Source organism: Triticum aestivum, chromosome 5B (assembly GCF_018294505.1).
Source record: "Triticum aestivum cultivar Chinese Spring chromosome 5B, IWGSC CS RefSeq v2.1, whole genome shotgun sequence".
NCBI classification, from domain to species: Eukaryota; Viridiplantae; Streptophyta; class Magnoliopsida; order Poales; family Poaceae; genus Triticum; species Triticum aestivum.
In genome coordinates this window covers 246,498,180-246,512,415 of record NC_057807.1, presented here as the reverse complement: position 1 = coordinate 246,512,415, position 14,236 = coordinate 246,498,180, and positions in this window count along the sequence as shown.

The window sequence follows — 14,236 nt, the reverse complement described above, 5'->3', positions numbered from 1 at the left end:
GCATATAGTCAAATAACATAGTTTTAACCGAATAAAATAGTGTAGTCTTACAAGCCAAATACAAGTAAATATGTCTCAGATAGTTTTGCAAGCCGAATAAAGAAGAGACATCTATCGGTTGCCAACATGAGCCCACATATGCTCAACCAAATAATTTTGCAGTTGCACGTGAGTTTCCCAATCACGCATGTCATGATGGAATTGCGTGAACTATTCAAATGTTGCCGCTCCTCCATGCTCACGCACAACATTCTCACCCTGAAACCGAAACCCTTGATCGTACAGACGTTCCGGGTGCTCATCTTCTACGATCATATTGTGCATGATCACACAAGTAGGCATCATCTCCGATAGTTTCTACGTGCTCCAGGTATTAGCAGGATACCGAACGATGCCCCATCGAGATTGCAAAACAGCAAAGGCACGCTCGACATCCTTCCTAGCACTCTCTTGCTCTTGGGCAAATCTTTTTCTCTTCTCTCCGAGAGGGTTGGGGATTGTTTTGACAATAGTGGTCCACTGATGACAGATACCGTCGCCCAGGTAGTATCCTTTGTCGTAGTTGTGGTCGCTGACAGTAAAGTTCACCGATGGGATGTTGCCTTCGGCAAGCCTAGCAAACACCGGCGAGCGTGAAGCACATTGATATCATTGTGTGATCCGGCCATGCCAAATAAAGAGTGCCAGATCCAGAGATCTTGAGATGCCACGGCCTCAAGTATGACAGTGCAAGCCCTGGCATGGCCCTTATACTGCCCTTGCCAAGCAGAAGGGTAGTTCTTCCACTCCCAATGCACACAGTCTATGCTGCCAAGCATCCCTGGGAAGCCCCTACTGGCATTCATCGCCAACAAACGGGTTGTATCTTCAGCCGTCGACTATCTCAAGTACTGAGGGCCAAACACAACAATAACAGCCTTGCAAAACTTATACATGGACTCTAGGCATGTAGACTCGCTCATACGGATGTACTCATCAATGAGATCACCGGGCACTCCGTATGCAAGCATTCGGATGGCATCAATGTATTTCTGATAAGAGTAGAAACCAATCTTTCCAACGGCATCCTCTTTGCACTCGAAGTAGTCATCGTAGCCGACCACCCCCTCTCTAATACGGTTGAAAAGATGCCTACTCATACGAAAATGGCGGCGGAATTTCTGATGTTTGAACAATGGATTTGTTGTATCAAAGTAGTCCTTCCAAAAAAGTAAATGTCCGCTCTCCCGGTTGCGATTCAACGCCGAAAGGTGGGCCCGGAATGGAGCCACGGAACGTCAGGCACTGGCTATTGAGGTGGTGATGGACCAACACAACAATCAGTATCTCCTCTCGTCATCGAAGGACGAATCGTCGGAGTCACAAAGGAAATTGTGAAAAAAGAACTCGTCGGCAGAGTCCATTTTTGTGTCGGTGAGGATCTGGCCAGGGACGGCGAGGCAGCTTCTAGGTCGCGGTCGCGGCTGTGTCGGGATGGGAGCAGGGGTGGGAAGCAGTCGGTTCCCCGGCGGCAAGACGGTGGTGGCGGGTGAGGTCGGAGGTGGCGGCACCGGCAGCTGGCAGAGTCACCGGAAAAATGGGCGGCGGCGGCGACGACGACGAAGAAGGCGGGCGTGGTTGCTATTGGATGTGGGGAGGCCAATGTGCCACCGACCAGCGGGTCCGGGGGGAGGAGAAGGCGAGCGCGCGCACCCGTCTTGTGTCCGCGTCAACGCAAATCCGGCTCAAAAATGGATCGGGAATGGGTCACCCGTGGACGAAAATTGGACGCTTGTCCGTTTGGGTCAACACGTTGGGCCGATTTTTGTTTCCGCGCCAACTCAAACAAACGCCAGCGGACGAAATGGGTCACCCCGTTGAAGTTGCTCCGACAACACAAGAAAAATTGGTGTTTGCCCTGACAGAAGACGTCTGCTTCTATATTGTATGCAGTTTCAAGGGTAGAAACGTGCAACCATGCACGCATTTTCTTTTGCAGAACACCTCATACGACGTGCAATAACAACTTCTCACGTGGCTCCGGCATGGTGGGAGGCAAAAGAAAAAAATAATAATTAGTATATTATGTATTGTAGTCCCCGTTCCGATTACTTGTCACGAAAATGGGCGGAGGAAGTATGTTGTAAGAGCATCTAGAGTCGGGTGCCTTAAATTCGTCTCATACGTCTGGACGGGTCACTCGGTCACAGTTCGGTCACGATTTTTTTAATCCAGGCGGGCCTCTCAAACGGCCCTCAAACGCCCTGACTGACCGGCACCCCCATATCTAGCCCAAATATGAGGCCGTTATGGGGCGCCCGAACACGCCCGGGCATGCCCGCCACGTCGGACTCAACCCACGCTGGCCCAATTGAATTCATGCTCCAGCCAACTCTTTGTCTCGGGCCGCATTGATATATATTGGGCATATGCCTTGGCGTACACGAAGTAGGAGATTGACCGTGAAGGGATCGATCATTACAGAGAGTTTGATAGAGGAGATACGAGAGAAGAAGAGATAGAGAGGGATTACAAGTTAAACCGAACTCCTAACTCTATACAATTCTAACACTCCCCCTCAGTCTAAACCTTATGAAGTTTTGCCAAGATTGAGATTGTACTTAAACTCATCCAACCTCCTCGTAGTAAGAGGTTTTGTAAATCCATCGGCGAGCTGATCTTCTGTAGGGATGAACCGAATCTCAAGTAGATTTTGAGCTACCCTTTCTCTGACAAAATGGAAATCAACTTCAATGTGCTTTGTACATGCACGGAAAATAGGGTTGGCTGAGAGATATGTTGCACCAATATTATCACACCATAGTCTCGCAGCTTGTGGAGCCTTAGTTCCAAGCTCATAGAGTAATGTCTGTATCCACAATACTTCAGCTGTAGTATTCGCAAAGCTTTATATTCAGATTCAGTGCTTGATCTTGAAACAGTAGCCTACTTTCTTGCACTCCATGACACAAGATTAGTTTCCAGAAAAATAGCAAAGCCACCTGTAGATTTTCTATCATCAGCACATCCTGCCCAGTCTGCATCAGAATATGCAGTAACAAGCATAGAAGAGAACTTGGTAATCTAAAGTCCAAGTCCTTCTGAAAACTTGAGATACCTCAAAATTCTCTTAACTGCAGTCCAATGAGTAGTGCCAGGGGCATGTAGATATTGACATACCTTGTTCACAGAATAAGAAATTTCAGGACGTGTAAGCGTCAAATATTGTAAAGCACCCACAACACTCCTGTAATTTGTTGTATCCTCTGGTCCAAGTGCCTCTCCACTTTCTACTGTAAGCTTTTCAGAGGTGGAAATTGGTGTACTCACAGGTTTGCAATTTTCCAACCCAACTCTCCTGAGTATGTGAGTGGTGTATTTTTCCTGTGTGAGAAGTATACCGTCTTTTATCCCTTTAACATCTATACCAAGAAAATAGTGAAGATCGCCCAAGTCCTTGAGAGCAAACTCTAACTTTAGATCCTTAAGCAAACACGTGGTAGCATCTAAACTTGAGCTAGCAACAATTATATTATCAACATAAACAAACACAAATATAGTGACATTGCCTTTATTGTAAAAGAATAATGAGGTATCTGCCTTGGAGGGTGTGAACCCAAGTTGTTGTAACTGCATGCTCAATCTAGAATACCAAGCTCTTGGGGTCTGTTTTAAACCATACAAAGCTTTATCCAACTTACAGACATAATGCGGTGTGCTTTGATCCTCATATCCAGGAGGCTGTCGCATGAACACTTCTTCCTCAAGAACACCATGAAGAAACGCATTCTGAACATCTAGTTGTCTGAGGCTCCAATGGTTGGAAATAGCAATAGACAACACAAGTCTAATAGTAGCTGATTTAACAACAAGACTGAAAGTATCTTCATAATCAATGTCAAACCGTTGTTTAAAACCTTTAGCAACTAATCTAGCTTTGTATCTGTCTATACTCCCGTCAGATTTTTCTTTATCTTGTACACCCACTTGCAATAAATAATGTTGTTACCATGCTTCGGTGGTACTAAATGCCAAGTTTTATATTTCATAAGTGCATCATATTCACTATCCGTTGCTTCCTTCCAATCTTTATGAGCAAGCTCATCACGCAAATGAGTTGGTTCACCAACAGTATTAAGAAAGGCACGCTTAATTTTATCATACCTTATCATACCATCATAATATTTCTTGTCCTTGACAATACCTGTCTGAGATCTCGTATGCCGGTGAGGAAGCACATGAACTTGTGCAAACGCTGTTGTAGCATGTTCTTTAGTAGGATGATCCGCCACAGAAGATCCAGCCTGATCAGTCGAACCCTGATCCGAGGAAGAAATCACAGCAGGCGAGACAACGATCTCCCTCGCGATCGGCGCACCAGCCAGACCGCGCCGCGTGTCGCACTCCTGATTTGTGAGGGCAAAGTCGTGCAATGCGCCAACTACACTGGGCCCAGCCGCTGTCCCATTGTCGGCCGCTATCTCGGCATGTGAAGCCATGTCGCCAGGCGATTTGCCTCCGCACGCACCTGGCTGGCACCCCCACCTGAGCCAGTGGGCTCTGTTGGGAAACGTAGCATGCAATTTCAAAAAATTCCTACGCTCACGCAAGATCTATCTAGGAGATGCATAGCAACAAGAGGGGGAGAGTGTGTCCATGTACCCTCGTAGACCGAAAGCGGAAGCGTTAACTTAACACCGTTGATGTAGTCAGACATCTTCTCGAATCAACCGATCAAGTACCAAACGTACGTCACCTCCGAGTTCAGCACACGTTCAGCTCGATGACGTCCCTCAAACTATTGATCTACTAGAGGCATGAAGGAGTCGATGAGTTCCGTCAGCACGACGGCGTGATGACGGTGTTGGTGAAGTGATCCGCGCAGGGCTTCGCCTAAGCATTACGACAATATGACCAGAGGAGTAAACGGTGGAGGTGGGCACTGCACACGGCTAAGAGACAACTGTTGTGCCTTAGGATGCCCCTCTGCCCCATTATATAAAGGAGGAGGGGGAGGCCGCCGGCCCCTAGGGGCACGCCAAGTGGGGGGTGTCCCACTAGGATTCTCAGTCCTAGTAGCCCCCCTCCTTCCAACGGAGAGGGGGACAGGGGAGAGAGGGGGAGAGGAAGAAGGAAAGGGGGGCCGCGCTCCCACCCCTTGTCCAATTCGGACTGCCCGGGGGGGGGGGGGAGGGGGAAGGGGGAGGGCACGCGCCACCTCTTGTGGCCTGCCTCCTCTCCACCTCTTCGAAAATTCTCCGAACCTCTTCGGAACCATTCCGGTGTCCGTACATAACCTTCCAATATATCAATATTTACCTCTCGACCATTTCGAGACTATTCGTCATGTCCGTGATCTCATCCGGGACTCCAAACAACCTTCGATCACCAAAACACATAACTCATATAATACATATCGTCAGCGAACGTTAAGCGTGCGGACCTTGTGGGTTCGAGAACTATGTAGACATGACCGAGACACTTCTCCGATCAATAACCAATAGCGGAACCTGGATGCTCATATTGGTTCTCACATATTTTATGAAGATCTTTATCGGTCGAACCGCAATGTCAACATATGTTATTCCCTTTGTCATCGGTATGTTACTTGCCCGAGATTCGATTGTCGGTATCTTCATACCTAGTTAAATTTCGTTGCCGGCAAGTCTCTTTACTCATTCCGTAGTGCATCATCCCGCAACTAACTCATTAGTCACAGTGCTTTCAAGGCTTCATATGATGTGCATTACCGAGAGGGCCCAGAGATACCTCTCTGATACTCGGAGTGACAAATCCTAATCTTGATATATGCCAACCCAACAAACACCTTCGGAGATACCTGTAAAACATCTTTATAATCACCCAGTGACGTTGTGACGTTTGATAGCACACAAGGCATTCTTCGGTGTCCGGGAGTTGCATAATCTCATAGTCGGAGGAATATATATTTGACACGAAGAAAGTAGTAGCAATAAAACTGAACGATCATTATGCTAAGCTAACGGATGGGTCTTGTCCATCACATCATTCCACTAATGATGTGATCCCGTTATTCAAATGACAACTCATGTCCATGGCTAGGAAACTTAACCATCTTTGATCAATGAGCTAGTCTAGTAGAGGCATACTAGGGACATGATGTTTTGTCTATGTATTCACACATGTATTAAGTTTTTGGTTAATACAATTCTAGCATGAATTATAAACATTTATCATGAATAAGGAAATATAAAATGACAACTTTATTATTGCCTCTAGAGCATATTTCCTTCAGGCTCCGCCTGATTGGGGATGTCGGCCACCCTGTCGCGGCTGGCTCCACGCGAGGAGGCGCGATCCTCCTGGGATCCTGCGCCGATTGGTACGGCAGGTCTGGCACCAAGATTTGCATCGGATCCAGCGCTGCTGTCAGGCGAATCAACAACGGATTCCGCGCCATTTTTGGCAATATCTTCACACATAAAATGACGACCTGAATCTGCACATCCATCACCAAACTCACAAGTTTCTATGGAATTAATCACATGATCAGTTTTATTTAATTCGCCCCCGTGATCAGAAAGGAGTGCTATTTCAACACGAAGAAGAGCGCCTGCAGTGGGGTGAAGTTTGGCAAACGGAAAGAGAGTTTCATCAAAAATAACATCTCGAGAGATATAAATACATCCGATTGAAATCTCTAAACACTTATATCCTTTCTGAAGATTACTATAGCCAAGGAATACACATTGAGTGGAACGGAACTCAAGTTTATGACGATTGTAAGGACGTATGTTGGGAGCAAGCACAACCAATTTTTTTTGAGAGAGTTGTAGTTAGGTTTTTGGTGATATAATCGTTCCAAAGGAGTAGAGTTGCCAATACATCACTGAAAATAAGCTCTAAAGGAGCATGAGACACACTATTTGACTTAGAATAAGGGAGTTGGTCACTCTTAGCACATTGACAAGCTTCAAAAATAGACTTACTATTTTGACTATGTGACAATGGAAGATTGTCTTTATTAATTACTTCTTTGACTATTATCAATGAAGGATGTCCTAATCTTTGATGCCACCTTGCCAAAGAGGGCTTGATGATGGAGTGAACTTGACGATGTTTGCGACTAAGTACTCTGGATGAGATGGGGTAGAGCCCTCCAATGCATCTACCGTGATGAAGAAGCTCCCTCATTGCTTGATCCTTTATAAAAAAAGTAACGAGTGTGAGTTTCAAGGAAGACATTATTGTCGGTGGCTAAGCGAGACATAGATGCAAGATTTTTGTCGGCTTATGGAACATGAACGACATCTTTTAGGACTAGATCATGTTTAAGAGTAGGAGAATTAATAAAAGCCTGACCAATGTGATGAATATCCATACCTCCACGGCTTGCGGTGTGAATTTGGTCATTGCCGAGGTACTTCTCACGAAGGCAAGTTGCTCTAGTTCACTTGTTACATGGTCTGTTGCTCCTGAATCAACGTACCAAACTCCATATCCACCTTGTTTACGTATGGCAATGCTACCTCTTGAGCTTGCTTTGGTTTTCCCTTGAAGAGGAAAGGGTAATGCAACAAAGTAGTGTAAGTATTCCCCTCAGTTTTGAGAACCAAGGTATCAATCCAGTAGGAGACAACGCACAAGTCACCGAATACCTGCATAAACAATCAACAACTTGCACCCAACATGATAAAGAGGTTGTCAATCCCTTCACGGTCACTTGCAAAAGTGAGATTTGATAGAGATATATAAACGGTAAAGTAAATATTTTTGGTTTATAGATTGGAAAGTAAAAGATTGCAAAATAGTAGGTCAGAAACTAGATAGATGTAAAAGAGATTCAATATAATGGAAAAGAGGCCCGGGGGCCATAGGTTTCACTAGTGGCTTCTCTCAAGATATATTACGGTGGGTGAACAAATTACTGCAGATCAATTGATAGAAGAGCGCATAGTTATGATGATATCTAAGGCAATGGTCATTAACATAGGCATCACATCCGTGTCAAGTAGACCGAAACGATTCTGCATCTACTACTATTACTTCACACATCAACCGCTATCCAGCATGCATCTAGAGTATTAAGTTCATAAAGAACGGAGTAACGCATTAATTAAGATGACATGATGTAGAGGAATTAACTCAAGCAATATGATGAAAACCTCATCTTTTTATCCTCGATGGCAACAATACAATACGTGCCTTGCTGCCCCTACTGTCACTAGAAAAGGACACTGCAAGATTGAACCCAAAGCTAAGCACTTCTCCCATTGCAAGAAAGATCAATCTAGTAGGCCAAACTAAACCGATAATTCGAAGAGACTTGCAAAGATATCAAATCATGCATATAAGAATTCAGAGAAGAACCAAATAATATTCATAGATAATTTGATCATAAATCCATAATTCATCGGATCTCGGCAAACACACCGCAAAAGAATATTACATCGAATAGATCTCCAAGAACATCGAGGAGAACATGGTATTGATAATCAAAGAGAGAGAAGAAGCCATCTAGCTAATAACTATGGACCCGAAGGTCTGTGGTAAACTACTCACGCTTCATCGGAGAGGTAATGGTGTTGATGTAGAAGCCCTCCATGATCAAATCCCCCTCCGGTAGGGCACCGAAAAAGGTCCCTAGATGGGATCTCACGGGTACAGAAGGTTGCGGCGGTGGAAAAGTGGTTTCGTGGCTCTCCTGGATGTTTTCAGGGTATAAGAGTATATATAGGCGAAGGAACTAGGTAAGGGGAGCTACGAGGGGCCCACGAGGTAGGGGGCGCGCCCTCCTGCCTCGTGGCCGCCTCGTTGCATCTCTGACTTCATCTCCAAGTCTCCTGGTTTGCTTTCGGTCCAAGAAAGATCATCGCGAAGGTTTCATCCCGTTTGGACTCTGTTTGGTATTCCTTTTCTGCGAAACTCTAAAATAGGCAAAAAAACAGAAACTGGCACTGGGCCCTCGGTTAATAGGTTAGTCCCTAAAATAATATAAAATAGATATAAATGCCTATTAAACATCCAAAATAGATAATATAATAGCATGGAACAATCAAAAATTATAGATACGTTGGAGACGTATCAGGCAGCAACAACATGACGGGCGTCGGGGACGTAATCTTCATCATAGCGGTGCCAGCAGTAGTCAATAACCTCATGGCCTGGCTTTTTGCAAAGCTGGCATCGAGGCCGACCACGAGAGGAGGAGGCGCGGCGGCTAATGTTGTTGTTGAAGCCGCCACCTCCTGGATGGTTCCCATAGCCAGAATGAGCGCCCTCGCCCTGGTTGCCACTGCACCCACGACTGGTGTTGTTGCTGCGGTTCTGCCCTTGGTGACCGCGCCCACGACCGCGACCACCAGAGGCGGAGTTGGCCAAATATTGCCGGATGCTGGAGCCGTGAAGAAGACTGAGTCGAGCATCAAAGCTTAAGAGCTGGCCATACAACTCCTGAACCGAGATGGGCTCGACCCTAACAGCAAGCGTCGATATGAAGGGGTTGTACTCGAGGTCGAGGCCAGCAAGGATCTTCGAGGTGATCTCCGGATCGGAGAGAGCAACTCCAGTGCATGCAACTTCATCTGTAAGACTCTTAATTTTTCCAAGATATTCGGCCATGGTGAGGTTACCTTTCCGCAGGTTCGTGAGTTCGATCCTAGTGTTGATGGCTTGGGCTTGGCTTTGGGCAGCGAACATGGCGTGGATGGCAGTCCAAACTTCGGCCAGCGTCTGCAGCGTCACGACCTGTGCAAGGATATCACCGGAGAGGAATCCCATTAAATACCCTTGAAGTTGTTGCTGCTGTGCGTACCAGAGGGATCGGGCATAGTTGACGATATGTTCTTCCTTGTCGTCCTTGGTGATGGTGAGGGTGGCCGGCGGTGCCGAGCTCTTCCCGTCGAGGTGGTGTTCCATCTAAGCGCCTTTGATCTGAGGCAGCACATTGGCCTTACATAAGAGGAAGTTTCCCCTCGTGAGCTTCTCATGTGGCGGCGATCCAAGAGATCCAGCAGAGGTGCTGGAGGAGGATGATGCGAAGGCGGAAGACGAGGAGGTGGTGAGCGCGCCCGTAGTGCTGGACAACGATGCGGCGGCGGCGGTGGACATGATCTCGGTCGAGGGAGGTACCTAGATACGATCTTTGGGAAGTAGCTAGATGCGATATTTGATCTATGAGGAAGAGGCTCTGACTACCATGTAAAATAGGTTGAAAGCGTTGAACCCTTTGTCTCGGGCCACATTGATATATATTGGGCATATGCCTTGGCATACAAGAAGTAGGAGATCGACCGTGAAGGGATCGATCATTACAGAGAGTTTGACAGAGGAGATACGAGAAAAGAAGAGATAGAGAGGGATTACAAGTTAAATAGAACTCCTAAGTCCTAACTCTATACAATTCTAACAGCCCACCCAACCTCACATAAATTCCTCCTTCTCCGCTCACCGGACCAAACCCTAGCCACTTCACTCCTCTCCCCTCCACTCCTCTCTGCCGCCCAAGCTCGTCTCTGGCTCCTTCTGGCCTTCTCCGGCATGGCGAGCAGCGGATCCGAGTCCTTCACCTCCAGATCTGTCAACCCCGAGCTCATCCCACGCGGCCCCAAGGAGGAGATGGCCGTCCGGCTTGTGCTCCGCCGCGCCCCGGAGGAGGCCCGTGCACGGTTGCGCTCGGACTCCGTCCGTCGGAAATCTATTGCGTCCGCCCAAGTGGCGCATAGATCCGGCGCTAGGCCAGCCGTAGCTGCCTCGCCTAAGGCCGTGCGGTCCGTCTAGCGTCCCAAGGCGCTCGTGGACACGCAACCCCTTCGTTGGCATGCCGATATTCGGAACGCACCACCTTCACATGAGGCCATGGCACGACGTACCCACCGTGCAAGGCACCGGGCGCAGGCGGCAGCTGCAGCCCGGCGGCAGACGTCGTCAAGTTGGATTCGCATTCTCCGGCGCCCCATATGGGGCATTAGTCCGGGCGACGCAACCGCATCGTGGTGAACGTCGGCGGCTCATCCTCGGACGGATCCGTCATCGATCTGACGTCCACCGACATCCAACATGTTTCGGGCTCCTACGAGGAAGAGTAGGGCATGGAAGACGGCGGCGCCTTGAGTCCCGTGAGTCGGGTCGTGTCCCATGCCATACTCTACCTTGCCGGCGACCGGACCAACACTCTAAGAAGCGCAGCCGGCCGCCGGACATGACCAGGGCGGAGCCGGGTGAGCGAGGAGCGAAACCGGACGAGCTCTACTTAGATTAGGTTTCACATTACATGTAATAATATGGATTTGAGATTTTTAATTTGAGGCATCCGGATGTGGAATGCATTTTTTGAGGCGTAACCGGTCATTGTCCGCAGACGCGTCCGGGCGCGTCCGCGGGCGTTTGAGGGGTCGGATTTGCCAAGTCTGGTTGTATATGCTCTAACACGACTAAGAAATAGAAAAATCCGTTAAAAACATGTTCTCGTGGGGCAGTTCAAAGGACTGACAGCGAACATATATGCTACTAGTAACCTTTCGGGCGTTCGAAAGGGATTATGCCGTGCTCTAGTCGAGTGGATTGCGAATGATGAGTCCATAGACTGACTGACGGTGGTAATGAGATCTTACCTTGAGAAGCTAACAGGACTGATCATTGTCCTCCTTGCCTCGCGTGACAGGAGGCATCATGCTGTGCTTTTGCACCCTTTTACTTTCTCTGTTCACAGTCCCCCTCTGACCGCGGTTAGCTGCAGTAGCGCAAATTGGACAGAGAGCAATGTTTGAGCTCAGTATACATCTCATGCCGACGGCCTAGTTTTTTTAGTCCAAGAGCTGGCCATTTGTACCTGCGAGACATCCAAATCCTGGGGAAAGCTCACTGCAGATGACAAGGTGAAAAATAATAATACAATTTGTGATCGGGAGATCAAAGACGGAGCGGGGAGAAATTAGGCTATCAAATTGGAGTACTTTATCTTATCTAGCCAAGCGTTAATTAGTGTCTCACGCTGTAAACTGAAATGCCTGAAAACTGAACCCCAATTTGATTCTCATAGTCTAAAAAATCAACACATAACTTTACAGCTGAATTTCAAAGTTGATCATTACTGTTTAGACAGCTGCATATATTTCTACTAGGGAATTGCAAAGAAGCTTCCGTACCAGGGACTGATGAATTGGCACTGTTGCATCTTCAAATTAAGGAACATTGATTAACAGAGAGCATACAGCATAACATAAGCACCACAATCAGCTTGTTACATTAATTTGGAAATATTGGAAGTTGTGGGAATTTTTGCACTGGATGGCAATGTTTCATGAGTAAAAGTCGTATGGATCGAGCGCAACGCTCGGACATTTGACAACTCGCCGAGCACGGCCGCGCACGTGTGCACTGGCATTGTGGCTGAAGCCAACTTATAGAGTAGAGCTGGCGCTGTGGGGTTGCAATCCTTCCGCAGATAAAGGACTAAGGGCAACTCCAACACGCTGATCCAAATGGATGATGTTTTTGTCCGCTTTTTGTTCGTTTGGGTCGGTCGCCCGCTCGACATCCGCCCTCTTTGATTTGGGTCGGCATTGTGCCCAACGTGTGCGGCGACTCCGGCAGCAATATCCGAGGAAACACGGACGAGCAGGTGCTGGCCGCGGCCACGGCGACGATGACGAGCCCGTACTGGCCAGGGTTTAACCCTAGGTAGAAGAGGGCCTTCCTCGTTGCCGCCGTGACGCGGGCGTTGGTGTCCTCCTGTTGCGCGGCGGTGGCGAGGGCGGCGGCGGCCACCGCTTCGTCCCTTGCGTCCGCCGCGTGCCTCCGTCCCTTCCTCTTGACCGACTACACGGCCCGCTCCTCCGGCGTCAGCTTCTTGGGCGGAGCGGGGGTCTTGCGAGGGGCGCGGGGCTTGCCTTTGCCGAAGGGGGCAGAGGTGAGGCCGAACGAGGCGAGGCCGGCGGCGGCATCGAGGGCGTCCTCCATGGCGAGCGACCGGGAGCGCGCGGGCGGGAGAGTTTTTGGGAAATTGAAGGGAATGGTGGATGCTTTACCACCGACTGCCGGGCCATGGGGAGTAATTGTCGCGCGGCGCGCGCGTCCATCTCGTGTCAGCACCGACGCAAATGAGGCTCAAAATTAGGCCGGGAATGGGTTGGCAGGCGGACGAAAAGCGGACACGAGTACGTTTGGGTCGGCATGTTGGGCTGACTTTTTTGTCCGCCGCGACCCAAACGGACGTGCGCAGACGAAATGGGTCGGCGTGTTGGAGTTGCTCTGAGTAGGATAGGAGGCACCTAGTCGTTACCACTAGTGCATTGCCGTTGTCCCAAACCCCGCTTTGGGTCTGTAACACCTTTGTAAATCCTTCCCGTTATAATATATCGACACGCGAGTCTTTTGCGTGTTTGCAGAAAAAAAAAGAGTAAAAGCCGCATGCTCTCCTTTGGAGTTTGTAATTCTCATTAGCATTTTAATATAGCCCAGTTCCACTGGATTGTACTTCTTAAGCCAGTCAGCTCCCAATATAATGTCATATCCTTTTAACTGTAACAATTTAAATTCATTTTGGAATTTTTCTCCTAGACACTGTAAGAGCAATCATGGCAAATAAATTGACTCCACAGCACACGTCCACTGGCCACCAGCACTTACATTTTTCTGCAAGGAGTAGGCTTGCAACTAGCAAGGGAATTTAGCTGCAAATTCAGGGATGATGAAAGTGGAAGGACTACAACTATCTATCAGTGCAGTAGCAGTGTTGGTTCGTGGTTCCTAAGTTGAACATTAATGGTGAATGTGTTCTTTTCAGGTCCAATACCCAACATAGCATGCATGGAGATCTGCAACACCTCATCTTCATGTTGCGCTTGAAATTCAGCTAGATCTTTCTCACTTTCAATGATGTAAATTAATTCTGAATTATCAGGAGTTTGCACTTCCATGGACTGCACCCTATTTTCCCGACTTAAGATTTGGGGATGTCAAAGTTTACTTGCCTTTTAAATGCAAAAGGAGTAAAGGTTGGTCTTTTAGGAGGAGCTGCACCTTTCATTCTTGATGCCATCCACATGGAATTTTGTACTGGTAAATGTTTTGGTTTCTGACATTCTAAGTGAGCCTTGATGTAATCAGATAAGCCTGCCATGGAACTAGTCACAAAATAGTCATCTGGAAGTGATGTAGGGGGTTGTCCCTTCCCATCATGTTCAATTTCCTTTCAAGTTTTTCAATGTACCGGGCCATTGTTCCTGTCTGAACCAGGGCATGGAAAGATCTCACATTCTCAGTAACTGAAATTTCA